This window comes from Ranitomeya variabilis, chromosome 2 (genome assembly GCF_051348905.1).
Source record: "Ranitomeya variabilis isolate aRanVar5 chromosome 2, aRanVar5.hap1, whole genome shotgun sequence".
Classification (NCBI taxonomy): Eukaryota; Metazoa; Chordata; class Amphibia; order Anura; family Dendrobatidae; genus Ranitomeya; species Ranitomeya variabilis.
The window spans coordinates 341,677,458-341,698,676 of record NC_135233.1 but is presented as its reverse complement, the minus strand read 5'-3'; the positions used below and the strand labels follow the sequence as shown (position 1 = coordinate 341,698,676).

Genomic DNA, 21,219 nt, shown 5'->3' with positions numbered 1-21,219 from the left:
TCCTGTGCCCCATCCTACGAATTACAACTTGATGAACTTGAACTGACTAGTAAACGTTTGTTTGTTAAATGAACTTGGTGTCCCCTGAATTGTGTGCGACGGATCCTGAGGATGGAGGCCTGGAGACAGCAGAGGCCTACGGCCTACAAGTGAGTGTGATGTACCCCACACCTGACATCACACTGGGACTGGGACACTGTTTTCCTGTAAAATGCAAGAGCATAAACCGGAACATAGCTCGGTCATGACTACTGCTCGTGGCCACTTTACAACTGCACCAGTCTTGAGTTGTGTATGGAGTCAAGAGTTGTAGACTAGACACTCAGAACAGAGCCTCTTACATGACCAAAAATTTCTCACAACGCATATTTTTGTCCCATGAAGCATTGCCAGACTGTGCTCTACACTGATGACAGGCAAATACGCCAAGCTGCACTGTCTATAAAGAGTTTTTTTTATCTCTGGACATGTTGCAAGGCTTGATAAAGATTTGAACGTTGACTTATAGGGCAGTGCTACCTCTACTCGGTAGAAGTTGAGAGATAGTTTCTTTTGTTCTATGTAACAATGTGATAAATTACAAGGCTTATTTTAGCATTTGCAATGCTACTAGATGGCCTAGCACTGATGGGTAGAGTCATAAGTAAAGTCATCACAATTTAAATACTCTGCATAGAGCTCCTTCAATGGACTACAGAGTTTAAGTCAAGCTGCTCATTCTGATGTTCCACCATCAGCCTTTTAACTAATAAACCTACATGGTTCAGTATTTATGATTAAGGGCTCATTCACATGTCCATGTACAAGAGGCATATGCATTTTTCACGGATAGCTCTCAGATCTTTAGTAGAGAATTGAGCTATTGAGATATCAGTGCATTTTCATAGACCAAGCAGTACGCATAAAGGCGTGGAGACGTCCTATATAGATCCGAGTGTCAGATCAAACTCGTCAATGCAAATCTTTGGGTTTGTGAAAAAATTGGACAGTATTTGTATGAAATCTGAGTGCTTTCCATTTTTTATGGACTGCTAGATTGATAAAGATACAGACTTTTTTTGCTTTTTGTTTGATTTTCATCTGAGAAAAAACGATGAAACTTGGACCAAACTTTAATCCTAAAAACTGGCACTGACCAAACTCATTGGGAATTCCCATGTAAGAATGACTTTCAGCAATTTTGTTTCTAATTTTCTCTTTATGTAACTTATGGATGTTAACTTTATCATTATTTTTTATAGCGTTGAAGACTAAAAGTCGGTTTTAACATGGATTCACTGAGCCTTTAGAATGAATACAGACCATGTAAAAATGTATATTTATTATACGCTGATGTAAAACACAAATCCAGTTCCTGTCATTAGGAGCCATGTAAGGGAAATATGAAAGAAGAAGCTTCACAATGCCCCGTCTAAGTGCAGACTGTTTGTGTTTTAACATTGTTTTACATATGGAATATTTTTGAAGAAAAATAACCACAAAACAACGGAATCAAACACCTGTTTGAATACAGCGAGGCATATCTGTGTCATACCGTTTATGGTATGGGGAAAACACAGCAAAATATTATGTTTTATTTGATTCTACAAAACCATACACAATAAAAATAAAAACACTCCACTTATCTCAGCTGTAGCATAGGCATTCATGATTTATTGAGTAAATGGTTTTGTTTATGTATGTAGTTACTTTGGCAAATTTGACTAAAGAGACGAAAACCCAAACAGATTCTGGTCATCTGGAAGGAGACTCACACAAGTCCCTTCAGACATTAAGGGCTCTTTCACACGTCCTGATATTTCCGGTACCGGGAAAAACCGGTACCGGAGATATCCGTGTCCGTATGTCCGTGTGCTCAAGTGGCACATACGTGCGGCATCCGTGTGCCGCCCGTGTGACCCCTGAGGACCACACGGACCGTGCAGGAGAGACAGCGCTACACTAAGCGCTGTCCCCCCCGCATGTGGTGCTGAAGGCAGAATTCATCTCTTCTTCCCCGCCGGAGAGAAGAGATGAAAGATCTTTTTTTTTTTTTTTCTGGGGGGGGGGTGAAAAATAAAGTTTGCATGTGCCCCCGCGTCCCCCCCCCCCCCCCCCAGTGCGCCGCCTGGCCTCTTGCCGCAGAAATACTCACCCGGCCAGCTCCTGCGATGTCTCCTGTGTCCTCTCCGCGCTGCCAGCTTCTCCTGTGTGAGCGGTCACGTGGGACCGCTCATTACAGTCCGGGATTATTCACTGACTGTAACCACGTGACCGCTCACACAGGAGAAGCTGGCAGCGCGGAGAGGACACAGGAGACATCGCAGGAGCTGGCCGGGTGAGTATTTCTGCGGCAAGAGGCCAGGCGGCGCACTGAGGGGGGGGGGGGGGACGCGGGGGCACATGCAAACTTTATTTTTCACCCCCCCCCCAGAAAAAAAAAAAAAAAAGATCTTTCATCTCTTCTCTCCGGCGGGGAAGAAGAGATGAATTCCGCCTTCAGCACCACATGCGGGGGGGACAGCGCTTAGGCTACGTTCACATTTGCGTTGTGCGCCGCAGCGTCGGCGCCGCAGCGCACAACGCAAACAAAAACGCGGCAAAACGCACGCTAAAACGCTGCGTTTTGCGCCGCATGCGTCCTTTTTGGCCGAAAGTTGGACGCAAAGAAAATGCAACTTGAAGCGTTTCTTGCGTCCAACGCTTGCGGCCATGCGGCGCAAAACGCAGCACAACGCATGTCCATGCGCCCCCATGTTAAATATAGGGGCGCATGACGCATGCGGCGCCGCTGCGGCGCCCGACGCTGCGGCGCTGACCGCAAATGTGAACGTAGCCTAAGTGTAGCGCTGTCTCTCCTGCGGGCGGTACGTGCACACGGAGGAGAGTGCACACTGTTCTCCGTGTGCACGTGTGCAGGACGTATTGTGGTCCGTGCTGCCGGTGGAAAACGGACATGTCGACGTGTTTTCAGCACGGACATACGGTCCGTGTGAAAACACGCACATGTGCATAGACCCATTCATTTGAATGGGTCTACGTGTGTCAGTGTCTCCGGTACGTGAGAAAACTGTCACTACACGTACCGGAGACACTGACGTGTGAAAGAGGCCTAAGGCTGTGTGCACACGTTGCGTTTTTTCCCGCATTTTTTTCCACGTTTTTTCGCTGTGAAAATGCTTAAACGCTTACAAAACTCATCCCATTATTTTTAATGGAATTCCGCATTGTGCCCATGCTGCGTTTTTTTCCGCAAAAAAAACGCATCGCGGAAAAAAACGCAGCATGTTCATTAATTTTGGCAGAATTTTGATGATTTTGCCGCTATATAATTGTATTGGGACGCTCCGGAAAAAAAGAGCAAAAAAAAAGCTATAAAAACACGTAAAAACGTGAGCAGATTTCTTACGAAAGGAGTCCGGTTTTGATCAGGAAAATTCTGCTTACATTCTTCAACATGGGCACATAGAAACAGGAAAAACACATAAGGCTATTAACAAAAAATCTAATCATTATAATTCAACAGAATGTAATCATATATAAATCAATGTAGCCTATGTAATGGAATGGTGTGGGACACACTATATATTTAAACAAAACAACACCACAAAAGAGCCACAGTGCAGAAGTCCAAAATAAACAAATAATGCAAAATTTGTATTGATATTCAAAAAGATCACTGACAGATAAATGGGCTAAAAATGACAACAAACCGCATAGTATGGGGCAAGAGAAACAGGGCAGCAATCCTGCTCCGTATGTAACAAGTCCATAATGGTGATCATATCTACCCAGACAATCCATGTGAAACTCATCATCATAACAACAGTAGATACAGTTGTGGCCAAAAGTATTGACACCCCTGCAATTCTGTCAGATAATACTCAGTTTCTTCCTGAAAATGATTGCAATCACAAATTCTTTGGTATTATTATCTTCATTTAATTTGTCTTAAAGGGCCACTGTCACCCCCCCAGCCGTTATAAACTAAAAGAGCCACCTTGTGCAGCAGTAATGCTGCAGTCTAACAAGGTGGCTCTTTTAGTTTTTGATTCATTTATTACCTCAAAAAAGCGTTTTAAAAATTGGCCACACATACCAGATATTATACCTGGAGGCGGTCCGAAGCGTCCTGTATGAAGCTCCCAACTGCCGTCACTCTTCTCTTCAGGGGCGATGGTACCCGCCCCCTGAGCGCTGTTATCTTCTGAAATCCGGCGCCTGCGCTGTGCGTGCCTGCCTGGGGCCTGCGCAGTGTTCATTGTCAGTGCGGCCACACTGTTGCTGAATCCCCCGCCCCGCACTGTTATTCATTATGCACAGTGCGGGGCTGGGGTTCCTGGGCATGCGCACTGCGCTGTTTAGACGCTTCCCAGCTCCGACGCTCCCCAGCTCCCCCGCCTTCCCAGGAACCCCAGCCCCGCACTGTTCATAATGAATAACAGTGCGGGGCGGGGGATTCAGCAACAGTGTGGCCGCACTGACAATGAACACTGCGCAGGCCCCAGGCAGGCACGCACAGCGCAGGTGCCGGATTTCAGAAGATAACAGCGCTCAGGGGGCGGGTACCATCGCCCCTGAAGAGAAGAGTGACGGCAGTTGGGGGATTCATACAGGACGCTTCGGACCGCCTCCTGGTACAATATCTGGTATGTGTGGCCAATTTTTAAAACGCTTTTTTGAGGTAATAAATGAATCAAAAACTAAAAGAGCCACCTTGTTAGACTGCAGCATTACTGCTGCACAAGGTGGCTCTTTTAGTTTATAACGGCTGGGGGGGTGACAGTGGCCCTTTAAATGAAAAAACACAAAAGAGAATGAAGCAAAAAGCAAAACATTGATCATTTCACACAAAACTCCAAAAATGGGCCAGACAAAAGTATTGGCACCCTCAGCCTAATACTTGGTTGCACAACCTTTAGCCAAAATAACTGCGACCAACCACTTCCGGTAACCATCAATGAGTTTCTTACAATGCTCTGCTGGAATTTTAGACCATTCTTCTTTGGCAAACTGCTCCAGGTCCCTGATATTTGAAGGGTGCCTTCTCCAAACTGCCATTTTTAGATCTCTCCACAGGTGTTCTATGGGATTCAGGTCTGGACTCATTGCTGGCCACCTTAGAAGTCTCCAGTGCTTTCTCTCAAACCATTTTCTAGTGCTTTTTGAAGTGTGTTTTGGGTCATTGTCCTGCTGGAAGACCCATGACCTCTGAGGGAGACCCAGCTTTCTCACACTGGGCCCTACATTATGCTGCAAAGTTTGTTGGTAGTCTTCAGACTTCATAATGCCATGCACACGGTCAAGCAGTCCAGTGCCAGAGGCAGCAAAGCAACCCCAAAACATGAGGGAACCTCCGCCATGTTTGACTGTAGGGACCGTGTTCTTTTCTTTGAATGCCTCTTTTTTTCTCCTGTAAACGCTATGTTGATGCCTTTGCCCAAAAAGTTCTACTTCTGTCTCATCTGACCAGAGAACATTCTTCCAAAACGTTTTAGGCTTTTTCAGGTAAGTTTTGGCCAACGCCAGCCTGGCTTTTTTATGTCTCGGGGTAAGAAGTGGGGTCTTCCTGGGTCTCCTACCATACAGTCCCTTTTCATTCAGATGCCATGGATAGTACGGTTTGACACTGTTGTACCCTCGGATTGCAGGGCAGATTGAACTTGTTTGGATGTTAGTCGAGGTTCTTTATCCAACATCCGCACAATCTTGCGTTGAAATCTCTTGTCAATTTTTCTTTTCCATCCACAGGTTAGCCACAGTGCCATGAGCTTTTAACTTCTTGGTGACACTGTGCACGGTAGACACAGGAACATTCAGGTCTTTGGAGATGGACTTGTAGCCTTGAGATTGCTCATGCTTCCTCACAATTTGGTTTCTCAAGTCCTCAGACAGTTCTTTGGTCTTCTTTCTTGTCTCCGTGCTCAATGTGGTACACACAAGGACACAGGAAAGAAGTTGAGTCAACTTTAATCCATGTCAACTGGCTGCAAGTGTGATTTAGTTATTGCCAACACCTGTTAGGTGCCACAGGTAAGTTACAGGTGCTGTTAATTACACAAATTAGAGAAGCATCACATGATTTTTCGAACAGTGCCAATACTTTTGTCCACCCCCTTTTTTATGTTTGGTGTGGAATTCTATCCAATTTGGCTTTAGGACAATTCTTTTTGTGTTTTTTTCATTTAAGGCAAATTAAATGAAGATAATAATACCAAAGAATTTGTGTTTGCAATCATTTTCAGGAAGAAACTGAGTATTATCTCACAGAATTGCAGGGGTGTCAATACTTTTGGCCACAACTGTATATGTATATAGATAGATAGATCATGGGGAGTTAACATGGAAATATACCATAAAGAGTACATAGATATGAATTACAGGTGTAGGGGCAACATACCAGATGGAAATACAAAGGATGCCATGCCGTCTCCCGCCCACCCCAAAGCGTGTTTCTGAAATTTTCCTTCCTCAGGGGATGCCCCTTACATATGGAGCAGGATTGCTCCCCTGTTTCTCTTGCCCCATACTATGCGGTTCTTGAGCTGGGATTAACCTTTATAATTAGTTATAACAGTTATCACAAAATAAGTAATGCACAATATTTACAAAGTTTTTGAGTCAAGTTAATCTAGACTAGTGTAAACTCCATACCTGTATTGAAAGAAAATGGGGCAACTTTAGTAAACATAAAGGATAGTCAACAAGAATAGCATAAAATTACACGTAAAGAACAAACAACACAAACAATGGGTTGAATTATAAAAATATTAACAAAAAAATTCTGGAACATAATGTTCAACATATAAATCATTAAAGCTGTGCCTGGGTATACTGGACCGAGAACCAATATGCAGATCTGCTCTCATGAAGTGAACACTCTCTATGGATTGCATTTTCAAGTCTTTGCTTGAGACTGTCTTGTAAGCGAATTGAGATACTGATTTGGCTTTTATCCTAAGTCATATTGCACGACTCGTTAAAGGGTTGATTGTGACTTGTAGGATCGCTACTTCCAACAGGTGGCGCTATAGAGTTAAGTCCTCTTTTTCTCAGAAGAGGCAATTTGCATATTTAATTTCCTAGAGGAGCATTGCATGGCGAATAAGCCTCCTTACCTTGACAAGCCAGCTGGTATGTCACTCTCCATAAGGAGAAACCTTACCCCTTAGACCCCAGTCCAGAGCCTCTCACCTAGCCAAATCAGTTCTCATGCTTCGCACTGACGAGGGCCAACAGCCCGAAACACCGTGTCTGCGAATTGAGATACTGATTTGGCTTTCGTTCTAAGTCATATTGCACGACTCGTTAAAGGGTTGATTGTGACTTGTAGGATCGCTACTTCCAACAGGTGGCGCTATAGAGTTAAGTCCTCTTTTTCTCAGAAGAGGCAATTTGCATATTTAATTTCCCAGAGGAGCATTGCACGGCGAATAAGCCTCCTTACCTTGACAAGCCAGCTAGTATGTCACTCTCCATAAGGAGAAAAGTTACCCCTTAGACCCCAGTCCAGAGCCTTTCACCTAGCCAAATCAGTTCTCATGCTTCACACTGATGAGGGTCCACAGCCCGAAACACCGTGTCTGCGAATTGAGATACTGATTTGGCTTTTATCCTAAGTCATATTGCACGACTCGTTAAAGGGTTGATTGTGACTTGTAGAATCGCTACTTCCAATAGGTGGCGCTATAGAGTTAAGTCCTCTTTTTCTCAGAATAGGCAATTTGCATATTGTAAGTTTGAAGACGCTTACAGGACAGATTCCATTGAGGGTGCATATAACCAAAAGATGGCATGTTTTACTGCATCCTACATATTTTCTCCCCTCCCATTTGCAGTGTTTGCGTTGTGCAGCTGTTGAAGGCATCTGCTTCTCATCTTCTGGTTCTGTGACTCCCTGCGTGCTAACAGCCTGTTTCTTCATGAAACTTTGGCATCTTTATTGTAAGATCACAAAAAGACATTCTCCAAAATGCCATGTGCCCATTCTCAGATGTTCTTTCCATTAGTATCTAGACAATGGTTATTGCAGAGATGTTCTGGCTCAGTTATTAGCGCAGGTCATAGGACAATGTTTATTTTCTGGGGCCCACTTCACAGAGAACATGGTTAGCGCTGACTGCTAGGGAATATAAGGCAAAGTGCACAGTGGGTTTGTAGCCACTGTTGGGTCTATGAGGCTGTGGCCACAATCTGGATAGCTACCATGACATCTCTCTGCCATGAGGACTCATTTAAAACAAACACAGCACAAGGTATATGTTCTTTAGTGGTGGCCTTCTGCGTAGGAAAACTTAATCTACTTCTCTATTCTATACAGTTGCATAAATGGTATACAGATGAGGACCAAAAAGACACCAATGCACTTAAAGGGAACCTGTCACCCCCAAAATCGAAGGTGAGCTAAGCCCACCAGCATCAGGGGCTTATCTACAGCATTCTGTAATGCTGTAGATAAGCCCCCGATGTATCCTGAAAGATGAGAAAAAGAAGTTAGATTATACTCACCCAGGGGCGTTCCCGCTGCAGGTCCGGGTCCGTGCCTCCCATCTTCATCAGATGATGTCCTCTTCTGGTCTTCACGCTGCGGCTCTGGCGCAGGCGTACTTTGTCTGCCCTGTTGAGGGCAGAGAAAAGTACTGCAGTGCGCAGGCATCGGGAAAGGTCAGAGAGGCCCGACACCTGCGCACTGCAGTACTTTGCTCTGCCCTCAACAGGGCAGACAAAGTACGCCAGTGCAGGAACCGCAGCGTGAAAACCAGAAGAGGACGTCATCTGATGAAGATGGGAGGCGCCGGACCCGGACCAGCAGCGGGACCTCCCCTGGGTGAGTATAATCTAACCTATTTTTCTCATCTTTCAGGATACATCGGGGGCTTATCTACAGCATTACAGAATGCTGTAGATAAGCCCCTGATGCCGGTGGGCTTACCTCACCACCGATTTTGGTGGTGACAGGTTCCCTTTAACACTATACATTCTGTTAATCCAGCTTCTATCAGTCCATAACATTTCAGTTTCATTAAAATTGCTCTCTGAGAACGGCAACAAAAAGAAATAAAAAGGTAATTATAAATAAATAAATTCCTAAAAAATGTAACTTTAATTATCATGTCATACTTGTTTTGTTTACGAAGGTGACCTTGTTTTTGTTATCTAATACTGGAGATATCAGGGGAGCTGAGGTAAGAAGAGGCTGCTCACACTTCTGTCCACACGGTCTGTTATCTAATACTGGAGATACCAGGGGTGTTGAAGTAAGAAGAGGCTGCTCACATTGCTGTCCACCCTGTCTAGGTTATCTAATACTAGTTATACCAGGAGTGCTGAGGTAAGAAGAAGCCACTCACACTGCTGTCCACTCTGTCTATGTTATCTAATACTGTAGACACCTGTGGAGCTGAGGTAAGAACAGGCTGCTCACACTGCTGTCCACCCTGTCTATCTGATCTAATATTGGAGATACCAGGTAAGAAGGCGAGGTAAGAAGAGGCTGCTGCTCACACTGCTATCATCCCTGTCTATCTGATCTAATATTGGAAATACCAGGGGTGTTCTGTTAAGAACAGGCCCTCACACTGCTGTCCACCTTGTCTATCTGATCTAATGCTGGAGATATGAAGGATGCTGAGGTTAGAAGAGGCTGCTCACACTACTGTCCTTCTGTATATGTTATTTAACACTGTAGATACCAATGGTGCCGAGTTGAGAAGAAGCTGCTCACATTGCTGTCCACAATATCTATCTCACCTAATACTGGATATACAAGGGAAACTGAGGTAAGAAGAGGCTGCTCACACTGCTGCCCGTGCTGTCTATCTGATCTAATACTGGACATATCAGGGGTACTAAGGTAAGAAGAGGCTGCTCACACTGCTGTCCACCCTGTCTATCTGATCTAATACTAGAAATATCAGTGGTGCCGAGGTAAGAAGAGGCTGCTCACACTGCTGTCCATCATGTCTATCTGATCTAATATCGGAGATACCAGGAGAGCTGAGGGAAGAAGAGGCTGCTCACACTGCTGTCCGTGTGACCTAATACTGAAAATACCAGGGTAGCAGAAATAAAAAGAGGCTCTTCACACTGCTGTCCAGCGTGTCCTTCTAAATGCTGAGCAGCTGCTATGACCTGAAGATAACCAATATTACGTTATACGTTACATGAAAATATCTTCAAGTCACAGCAGTGGAGTTTCTCAATGCACATGCTCGCAGGCAGCTGTCTTATAGCTCCCTAGAGAAAACAAGCATGATTTGATAAAGTTAATTATGAAAATACTATGCATTATTTATGAAATTATTTCTATTCCCGGAGAACTCCTTTATTTTAAACACAAACATAACAGTTGTTTTTCTGTAGGCTTTTTGCTACATCCTAATGGAAATTTATTAGGACAATTTTATTACTGAAGCCACTAGCATGACTGTATAGAAGAGCTAGGAAAACGGTTTCTGTCCTTACCTGAATTGATGTAAATTGATATAATCTGAGTGGGTTGACACCCCTCCAATGCACTTTCAGGGTAATTTGCATGCAACTTTAAATTTTAATTTTTCATTGATGGCACATCAAACTACAAAAAGACAAGAAAGGTATACTTTTTACATTTATATTAACAGCTGTAAAACCAGACCACTAGCTTTAGTAGTACAGTCTTTCTGACAGATTCTCTTTCATGGACGTTTCATCACATGAGAGCTGAATGGCCACTAATGTTATGCTTGGACAACTATTGGGATATAAACCGACTCTTAACAATATACTATGTGTATCGTTTCAAGTGTGAAATAGAAGGATTAAAGTCTTCTTGTCCACTATAGTAACATGATATATGGAGCTGTATATTTCTACTTGTTCAAAAACATTTACATAATTGTAAAACTTGGTAAAGTAATTGGAATAAATACAATCTTATAGCTCCCCCTGGTGGAATACTGCTAGAAACAGACTGCGTATTTGGTGTCCTTTATCTCTCTAGGCGTCTATGGGGGGTAAAAAAATGCAGCTAGAAAATACAGTTGTGTTTCTAACTGTGTAAAGGTGGAGAAATCGTCCAAACAAGGTCTCTGAAAATTTATTTCATGTTATTATGTGGATCTGCTGTTTTATGTGACATAGTATCGTTTCTCCTTGTGGAGAGTGACATGATAAGCATGTCGAGGTGAGGAGACTTAAAGCCGCAATGCTCCTCTGGGAAATATGCAAATTGTCTCTTCAGAGAGGAAGAGGACTAGAACTCTAGTGCCACCTATTGGAAGTAGCAATCCTAACAGTAAATGTCGACCCTTTAACGAGCCTTGTCACATGTCACCTCGACATGCTTATCATGTCACTCTCCGCAAGGAGAAATGATACTTCTTGGATCCCGGTCAGACGCCTCTCAATCAGCCAAACCAGATCTCCACTTTGCACTGACGAGGGGCAGTACCCTGAAACACAGCGTCTGCAAATTGAGATCTGGTTTGGCTATTATCCTAAGTAGTGTTGAGCATTCCGATGCCGCAAGTATCGGGTATCGGCCGATATTTGCTGTATCGGAATTCCGATACCGAGTTCCGATATTTTTGTGATATCGGAAATCGGAATCGGAAGTTCCCAGGGTCTGGAGGAGAGGAGACTCTCCTTCAGGCCCTGGGATCCATATTCATGTAAAAAATAAATAATACAAATAAAAAATATGAATATACTCACCCCTCCGGCGGACCCTGGACCTTAGCGGTGTAACCGGGAGCCTCCGTTCCTAAGAATGCAGTGAGTGTAGGACCTGCGATGACGTCGTGGCTTGTGATTGGTCACGTGAGCGGTCACATGAGCGGTCACGCGACCAATCACAAGCCGCGAAGTCATCGAAGGTCCTTCACTCTGCCTTCTTAGGAACGGAGGCTGCCGGTTACATCGCTAAGGTCCAGGGTCCGCCGGAGGGGTGAGTATATCCATATTTTTTATTTTTATTCTTTATTTTTTACATGAATATGGATCCCAGGGCCTGAAGGAGAGTTTCCTCTCCTTCAGACCCTGGGAAGCATCCAGGATACCTTCCGATATTTGTGTCCTATTGACTTGTATTGGTATCGGGTATCGGTATCGGCGAGATCCGATATTTTGCCGGTATCGGCCGATCCAATCCGATACCGATACTTTCGAATATCGGAAGGTATCGCTCAACACTAATCCTAAGTCATGTGACAAGGCTCGTTAAAGGGTCGACATTGACTGGATTGCTACTTCCAATAGGTGGCACTAGAGTTCTAGTCCTCTTCCTCTCTGAAGACATAATTTGCATTATGTGACATAGTCTGCTGATTTTATGTGTTCTATGCTCTGCACCAGCTTGTTAGCCTTGTTAGCCTAGTTAGGACAGGGTTACAATTTAAAGCCAGCCCAGGTGGGGAGCAGTTACTGGGGCACTTGTGCAGAAAGCTAGTTACTGTTAGCCAGTTATGATGGAGTTATTGCAGTAGCAAGAACCATCAGATATGTACAGACCACAAGTGAAACGTGTGCTGTGATAAGGAATCAAAGGTGCAGAAGCCAGTTAGCCTCTAAATGCCGGAGTACAGAAACAGGAAAGGAAGTAGCACAATCACACATTGACTGTGTGACTAACATACAAGGAAGATTCTTCACTTTCAGTGAGTAGTTACAGTGGCATAAATAGAGCTGAAGGAGGCATGATTCTTGTAGGCATATAGTGAGGAGTGGGCTGCTGACAACGAGTCAAACTGGTCTTGAAGAACTTAAGTGAATCTCTATCTGACTAGGAAGGAGCATGGGGTACTGCACTGTAGTGTGGGATATATTAGCAGTGAGTGAGTGAGGCCGTACTGGGCCACCGGCCCTTTAAATGGAGGCCGGCATGACAAGGAGACGTGGGATGATAAGGAGCGTTTTGGTTTTAAAAGTAAATAAAGGGTTAATGGGAATGCTGAAGTGATGGGATCACTGTTTTGGTGGGGCAGAGGGATTCAAAAAAGGCGGGTTTATAAATAGTGCAGCCATATTGGTGGGACAAACAGTCAGGTACCCACCTGTTAGAAGCTCCCACCCACCCTCCCTGTAATTTAGTCAGTGTTTATGTCATGCTTATATGGGGTCGAGATGTCAAAGATTATTGGGGTGGTTGTTTACTTTTTGCTTGTAAATTTTAATATCATGTCATGGCAGCGTGGCGTGGGGGGGAAGGTCCTCGAAGTTGGTGGAAATGGAAATGGTGGATTGGTAGGGGGGGGATCTCACGTGGTCCTGGACTCCCCTAAGGAATTTCGGTTGGACAGGGTCTGTTCAATCCTATGTAAGGGTTAATCAAGGGACCCGTCAATTGTTTAGTGGTTTGGACAGGTTGGTTATTATCTGCCCCCAAGCTGGTGCATAGCGGCTGGGGGTAAGACATGACCTGGGGCCACGGTGGGCTGTGGATACTTAAGATTAGGTTTTGGGGCTTCGAGGACCACACCCCCTCTTTTGGACTTTATTGTTAAATCGTTTTATTAAATGTTAATAAAGGCTGCTGTGACAATTTAATCCAATTTCAGTGTAAAGATTTATTCGGCAATGGTCACCGCATCAGGTATTTGGGCAAGGGTTCGGTGAAAGAGGTGGGTATGGTGAATGGATGGGGAGTAGGTTAACTAACATCTAAGCTACTTTTGACTCACAGATACCCTAATGTCATGTACATACCCAATGTGGAGCACAGCATAAGGAGCTAGAGGACACTGAAGCCCCGAATCTCAGTCGATTACCCGCATTCCAAAACTTGGCTCATTCAAGTGGGGTGACTTCTGGAATGCCGATGGGGTTGGGGAAGACTTTGGCTGACTGGGGAAAAATTCAGGATGATTGTCTGGATCTATGGAGAGTGAAAGAGTGGGTTCGGAGTAATGTCTGGCCAAGGGCATCGGAACAAACCCTGTTTGACACCAGAGGGTTAGAAGCTATTGAGACAGTTGGATAAGCTGAGTGTTACTCAAGGGCTACCATGTCGAGCTGTTTACTTACCATCAGAATTGCAATTGCAGATAGTCATTCCAATGACATTGGGGCGGGTGGCTGCTCAGGAAGCCAATGAGAGGGGTGCCCATTTTGGAAGCTACAAGACATACAAATGGTTTCAGCACCTGGTGTATTATCCTGACTTGAAAGACATGGTGATTGAGGCATGTTTCAAGTTTCGGCCTTGGGGTCTGAGTAAGAGCCCTGAACAATGGGCTCCAGTTCAGACCATTCGAATGTCTGCACCCCTAGAGATCCTGAAGATTGACTATATACAAATCGGGCACATTGTCTCGGGACACTGGTACTGTCTGGTCATGATCAACGATTTCACAAAATACGCAGTGGCCGTACCCACCAGGGATGGTATTGAGCGCTCCAGCACAAAACCCATACCACCCCCAAGGAAACGGGGCATGTGATTGGTTTAACCGCACTCTCCTCAAGAGGCTGAGAACTCTTGAGGACAGTCAAAAGGCCCACTGGCCCAAATACCTACCCGAGTTAATGTGGGCCTATAACAACAGAGTACACAGCACGACCAACTACTCCCCGCATATGCTCGTATTCATAACAGCAGGTTAGGAAATCGAGGATCTTGACATGCCTGATCCAATGAGCACACCGTCGTGAAATACCACTATGTGGGCCCAAGAGCATCGCCCGTGGCTGAGGGCTGTGCACAAAGTTGTGGGGGGGCGTCTGAGACAAGTGGCACACCACAACTCGAGACCTGTTGTGAATTCCGTTCTGGAGCTCCCTCCTGTGGTTGCTAATGGTATTTTTGTGAGTTCTGCCCTTGGGCTCCCTCTGGTGGTTTCGAGTGGAACTGCTGCTCCTTTAGGTAGCTGTGGCAGCTGCCTTCACTAATCGCCTTGCCTGGGTTTGTTATTTAAACCTGCTCTGGGCTTTAGTTCATGCCAGCTGTCAATGTTCTTGGTTGGATTTGGTTCTCTCCTTGGATTTCTCATATGGCCTGTCCTTGTCAGCAAAAGATAAGTTTTTGCTAAGTTTTTGTTTGTCCATTTGCCTGGACTCTATTGCTCTGCAAATATGTCTCTTTTTGTCCAGCTTGTCACTATGTCATATTCAGGCTAGCTGGAAGCTCTGGGAAAGCAGATTTGCCCCTCCACACCGTGAGTCGGTGTGGAGTTCATTTTTGTAAACTCTGCGTGGATTTTGTAGTTTTTAATACTGACCGCACAGTATCCTTTTCTCTCTGTCTATCAAGTTTAGTATTGGCCTCCTTTGCTGAAATCTGATTTAATTTCTGTGTACGTCATTTCCCTCTTCACTCACAGTCAATATTTGTGGGGGGCTGTCTTTCCTTTTGGGGTTTTCTCTGAGGCAAGATTCCTTCTTTAGGGGTAGTTAGTTCTTAGGCTGTGAAGAGGTGTCTAGGGAGAGTCAGGAACATCCCACGGCTATTACTAGTGTTGTTGTTAGGATTAGGGACTGCGGTCAGTAGAGATACCACCTTCTCAGAGCTCGTCCCATGTTGCGTTTTAGCCACCAGGTCATATCAGTATGGCCTCTTAACCACCAGGTCAAAACAGAAACCTGTGCGGAAAGATGGTATGTTCCTGGTGATTGGGGAATAGTTAAGGCCAAGAGGCCATATGGAAAGTTGGATGGGTGGTGGGGAGCAATCCCGAACATTGTGAAAAGACAGGTAGACTCGAACATACCAGTCTATGAGGTAGAGCTAGTGGGGCCTGGGGGTTCCTCACAAAACCTTCACTGTAACATGCTGAGGTGCTGTACCTTTGAAGAGCCTTTGGCCGTGAGGGAGGCACCTACTCCTACCTTGAGAGTAACAGAACCACCCGTGGATGACGGATGGTGGGTGGTTCCAGTTCCGCTACCAGCAGAGCCTACGTCCATTGCTGGACTCTCTCCCAGAGAGGGTTTTGCATCCAGCAGCTCCTTCTTGGCCGGATGAACCGACCGCATCAGATACTACGACTCTGCGAATGACAACTAGATCTATGTTGTGGATTCTGTTGGTGGGCTCCCTCTGGTGGTTACTGCTGGTACTGGGTGACTTTGGTGGGTTGCGGCCTTTGGTTTCCACCTGTCCATCTGGGTGGCTGGGTGTTTCCTATTTTACCTGGCCTTTCTGTCATTTCCCTTGCCGGCTATCAATGTGTTCAGATGTGCTCTGTTTGGTTCCTGCCTACCTGCTCCCAGATCTTTCAGGATAAGCTAAGTGCTGATTTTCAGTTGTTTGGTTTTTTGGTCCAGCTTGCTTAGAATGTCTCTATGCTAGCTGGTTGCTCTAGTGGACTGAGGTTCTCCCCATGTGCCATGAGTTGGCACATGGGTTCTTGTAATCTCAGGATGGTTTTTTTGATTAGGGTTTTTTGCTGACCGCTCAGTCCCCTTTTGTATCATTCTGCTTTCTAGTTTTCAGCGGGCCTCTATTTGCTAAAGCTATATACATCATCTCTATGTGTGTGCCTTCCTCTCATTTCACCGTCAATACATGTGGGGGGCAACTATACCTTTGGGGTTAATTCCTCTGGAGGCAAGTGAGGTCTTGTTTTCTCTGCAGTACTAGTTAGCTCTTAGGCTGGTGCGTGGCGTCTAGAACCAACGTAGGCACGCTCCCTGGCTATCTCTAGTTGCGTTTGTCAGGCGTAGGGCAGCGGTCAGCCCAGGTTCCATCACCCTAGAGCTCGTCCGATATTTTGTTATACTTTGCTTGTCCTGTGCTATCCCTAGCCATTGGGGATTCATGACTGTATAGCCGGCCCACAAAGTGTTAATTGTTTGGGCTGAAGCAGGAGGAAAAGAAGTGTTCAAGGAAATTTTTTTTTTTTTTTCCTTCAGAGTTTTGCTGCCTAGCCCTTAATTGCTGTCTAGCTGCTTCTTACCTCCTCTTAACCCTTGAATGGCTCTGATCTTAGCTGTTTATCATGGATGTCCAGAGTTTGGCTTCCAGCCTGAGTAATCTCGTGGCAAAGGTTCAAAACATACAGGATTTCGTTGTTCACACTTCCATGTCTGAACCTAGAATTCCTATTCCAGAGTTTTTTTCTGGAGATAGATCTACCTTCCTGAATTTCAGGAACAATTGTAAATTATTTCTCTCTTTGAAATCTCGCTCCTCTGGAGACCCTGCTCAACAGGTCAAGATTGTTATATCGTTCCTACGGGGCGACCCTCAGAATTGGGCATTTGCATTGGCACCAGGGGATCCTGCATTGCTCAGTGTGGATGCGTTTTTTCTGGCATTGGGATTGCTCTATGAGGAACCTAACTTAGAGATTCAGGCTGAAAAGGCTTTATTAGCCCTCTCTCAGGGGCATGATGAAGCGGAAATATATTGTCAGAAATTTCGGAAATGGTCGGTGCTTACTCAGTGGAATGAGTGCGCCCTGGCTGCAAACTTCAGAAATGGTCTTTCTGAGGCCATTAAGGATATTATGGTGGGGTTCCCTGCGCCTACAGGTCTGAATGAGTCTATGGCTATGGCCATTCAGATTGATCGGCGTTTACGGGAGCGCAAACCCGTGCACCAGTTGGCGGTGTCTTCTGAACAGGCACCTGAGACTATGCAATGTGATAGAATTCAGTCCAGAAGTGAACGGCAAAATTATAGGCGGAAAAATGGTTTGTGTTTTTATTGTGGTGATTCAGCTCATGTTATATCAGCATGCTCTAAACGCACAAAAAGGGTTGATAAATCTTTTGCCATTGATACTCTGCAGTCTAAGTTCATTTTGTCTGTGACTCTGATTTTTTCACTGTCTTCCATTTCCGTCGATGCCTATGTGGATTCAGGCGCTGCCCTGAGTCTTATGGATTGGTCATTTGCTAAACGCTGCGGTTTTAGTCTAGAGCCTCTGGAAGTTCCTATTCCTCTGAAGGGAATTGATTCTACACCATTGGCTATGAATAAACCGCAGTATTGGACACAAGTGACCATGCGCATGACTCCCGTTCATCAGGAGGTGATTCGCTTCCTTGTACTGTATAATTTACATGATGTACTAGTGCTTGGTCTGCCATGGTTACAAACTCATAATCCTGTCCTGGACTGGAAAACAATGTCTGTGCTAAGCTGGGGATGTCAGGGGGTTCATGATGATGCACCTCCGATTTCTATCGCTTCATCGACTCCTTCGGAGATCCCTGCGTTTTTGTCAGATTATAAGGATGTTTTTGAGGAGCCTAAGCTCAATTCGCTCCCTCCTCATAGAGAGTGTGACTGTGCTATAGAATTGATTCCTGGCAGTAAGTTCCCTAAGGGTCGTTTATTTAATCTGTCACTGCCAGAGCATACTGCTATGCGGAATTATATTAAGGAGTCCTTGGAAAAGGGACATATTCGTCCATCTTCGTCCCCTCTGGGAGCAGGTTTTTTTTTCGTGGCAAAAAAAGATGGTTCCCTGAGGCCTTGTATAGATTATCGCCTTCTGAATAAGATTACAGTCAAATACCAGTATCCATTGCCATTATTTACTGATTTGTTTGCTCGCATTAAGGGGGCTAGGTGGTTCACTAAAATAGATCTTCGTGGTGCGTATAATCTGGTGCGGATAAAACAGGGTGATGAGTGGAAAACCGCATTTAATACGCCTGAGGGCCATTTTGAGTATTTGGTAATGCCTTTTGGACTCTCCAATGCTCCGTCAGTCTTTCAGTCCTTTATGCACAATATTTTCCGTGAATATCTGGATAAGTTTATGATTGTGTATTTGGATGATATTTTGGTGTTTTCTGATGACTGGGAGTCTCATGTTCTACAGGTCAGGAAGGTGTTTCAGGTTTTGCGGGCCAATTCTCTGTTTGTGAAGGGCTCAAAGTGTCTCTTCGGAGTCCAGAAGATTTCTTTTTTGGGGTACATTTTTTCTCCTTCTACTATTGAGATGGATCCCGTTAAGGTTCAGGCTATTTGTGACTGGACACAACCTACATCTGTTAAGAGCCTTCAGAAGTTCTTGGGGTTTGCTAATTTTTATCGTCGGTTCATTGCTAATTTTTCCAGTATTGTTAAACCTTTGACTGATTTGACTAAAAAGGGTGCTGATGTTGCTGATTGGTCTCCTGCGGCCGTGGAGGCCTTTCGGGAACTTAAGCGCCGGTTTTCTTCTGCTCCTGTGTTGTGTCAACCAGATGTGTCACTTCCTTTTCAGGTGGAGGTTGATGCTTCCGAGATTGGAGCGGGGGCGGTTTTGTCACAGAGAAGTTCTAATGGCTCGGTGACGAAGCCATGTGCTTTCTTCTCTAGAAAATTCTCGCCCGCCGAGCGCAATTATGATGTGGGTAATCGGGAGCTTTTGGCCATGAAGTGGGCATTTGAGGAGTGGCGTCATTGGCTTGAGGGTGCTAAACATCGTGTGGTGGTCTTGACTGATCACAAGAATCTTATTTACCTTGAGTCTGCCAGGCGTTTGAATCCTAGACAGGCTCGTTGGTCATTATTTTTTTCTCGTTTCAATTTCGTGGTTTCATACCTGCCAGGTTCAAAGAATGTGAAGGCAGATGCTCTTTCCAGGAGTTTTGTGCCTGATTCTCCTGGAGACACTGGGCCTGCTGGTATCCTTAGGGATGGGGTAATATTGTCCGCCGTATCCCCAGACTTGCGACGCGCATTGCAGGAGTTTCAGGTGGATAAACCGGATCGATGTCCACCAGAAAGACTGTTTGTTCCGGATGATTGGACCAGTAGAGTCATCTCCGAGGTCCATTCTTCTGTGTTGGCTGGTCATCCTGGAATATTTGGTACAAGAGATTTGGTGGCCAGGTCTTTTTGGTGGCCTTCCTTGTCTAGGGATGTGCGTACCTTTGTGCAGTCTTGTGAAGTGTGTGCTCGAGCTAAGCCTTGCTGTTCACGGGCTAGTGGGTTGTTGTTATCTTTGCCCATCCCGAAGAGGCCTTGAACGCACATTTCCATGGATTTTATTTCTGATCTCCCGGTTTCACAGAAAATGTCCGTTATCTGGGTTGTGTGTGACCGCTTTTCTAAGATGGTTCATTTGGTGCCCTTGCCTAAGTTACCCTCCTCCTCTGAGTTGGTTCCTTTATTTTTTCAGAACGTGGTTCGTTTGCATGGGATTCCGGAGAATATCGTTTCTGACAGGGGATCCCAGTTTGTGTCTAGATTTTGGCGGACGTTTTGTGCCAAGATGGGCATTGATTTGTCTTTCTCGTCTGCATTCCATCCTCAGACGAATGGCCAGACGGAGCGAACTAATCAGACCTTGGAAACTTATTTGAGGTGTTTTGTTTCTGCTGATCAGGATGACTGGGTTGCTTTTTTGCCACTGGCCGAATTTGCTCTTAATAATCGGGCTAGTTCTGCCACGTTGGTCTCTCCTTTTTTTTGTAATTCGGGGTTTCATCCTCGTTTTTCCTCTGGTCAGGGGGAATCTTCGGATTGTCCTGGAGTAGACGTGGTGGTGGACAGGCTACATCAGATTTGGAATCAGGTGGTGGACAATTTGAAGTTATCTCAGGAGAAGACTCAGCAGTTTGCTAATCGCCGTCGCCGCGTGGGTCCCCGACTTCTTGTTGGGGACTTGGTGTGGTTATCTTCTCGTTTTGTCCCTATGAAGGTCTCTTCTCCTAAGTTCAAGCCTCGGTTCATCGGTCCTTAAAGGATCTCGGAGATTCTTAACCCTGTATCTTTTCGTTTGGATTTCCCAGCATCGTTTGCTATTCATAATGTGTTCCATCGGTCGTTGTTGCGGAGGTATGAGGTGCCCGTTGTTCCTTCGGTCGAGCCTCCTGCTCCGGTTCTGGTGGAGGGAGATTGGAGTATGTTGTTGAAAAGATCTTGGATTCTTGTGTTTCCAGACGCAAACTCCAGTATTTGGTTAAGTGGAAGGGTTATGGTCAGGAGGATAATTCCTGGGTGGTCGCCTCCGATGTTCACGCGATTGATTTGGTCCGCGCCTTCCATAGAGCTCACCCTGATCGCCCTGGGGGTTCTCGTGAGGGTTCGGTGACCCCTCCTCAAGGGGGGGGTACTGTTGTGGATTCTGTTGGTGGGCTCCCTCTGGTGGTTACTGCTGGTACTGGGTGACTTTGGTGGGTTGCGGCCTTTGGTTTCCACCTGTCCATCAGAGGCTGGGTGTTTCCTATTTTACCTGGCCTTTCTGTCATTTCCCTTGCCGGCTATCAATGTGTTCAGATGTGCTCTGTTTGGTTCCTGCCTACCTGCTCCCAGATCTTTCAGGATAAGCTAAGTGCTGATTTTCAGTTGTTTGGTTTTTTGGTCCAGCTTGCTTAGAATGT

At 45.3% G+C, this 21,219-nt stretch overlaps 1 long non-coding RNA gene across 1 annotated transcript in view; it reads right to left on the bottom strand.

Moving 5' to 3' along the window:
- The window catches only part of LOC143809392 (uncharacterized), a 344,523-nt gene that overhangs the window by 12,008 nt on the left and 311,296 nt on the right, over positions 1 to 21,219 (bottom strand). The window contains exon 3 of the long non-coding RNA XR_013222262.1: positions 10,444 to 10,555. This is a non-coding gene — a long non-coding RNA (uncharacterized LOC143809392). The remainder of the gene's footprint in view (positions 1 to 10,443; positions 10,556 to 21,219) is intronic.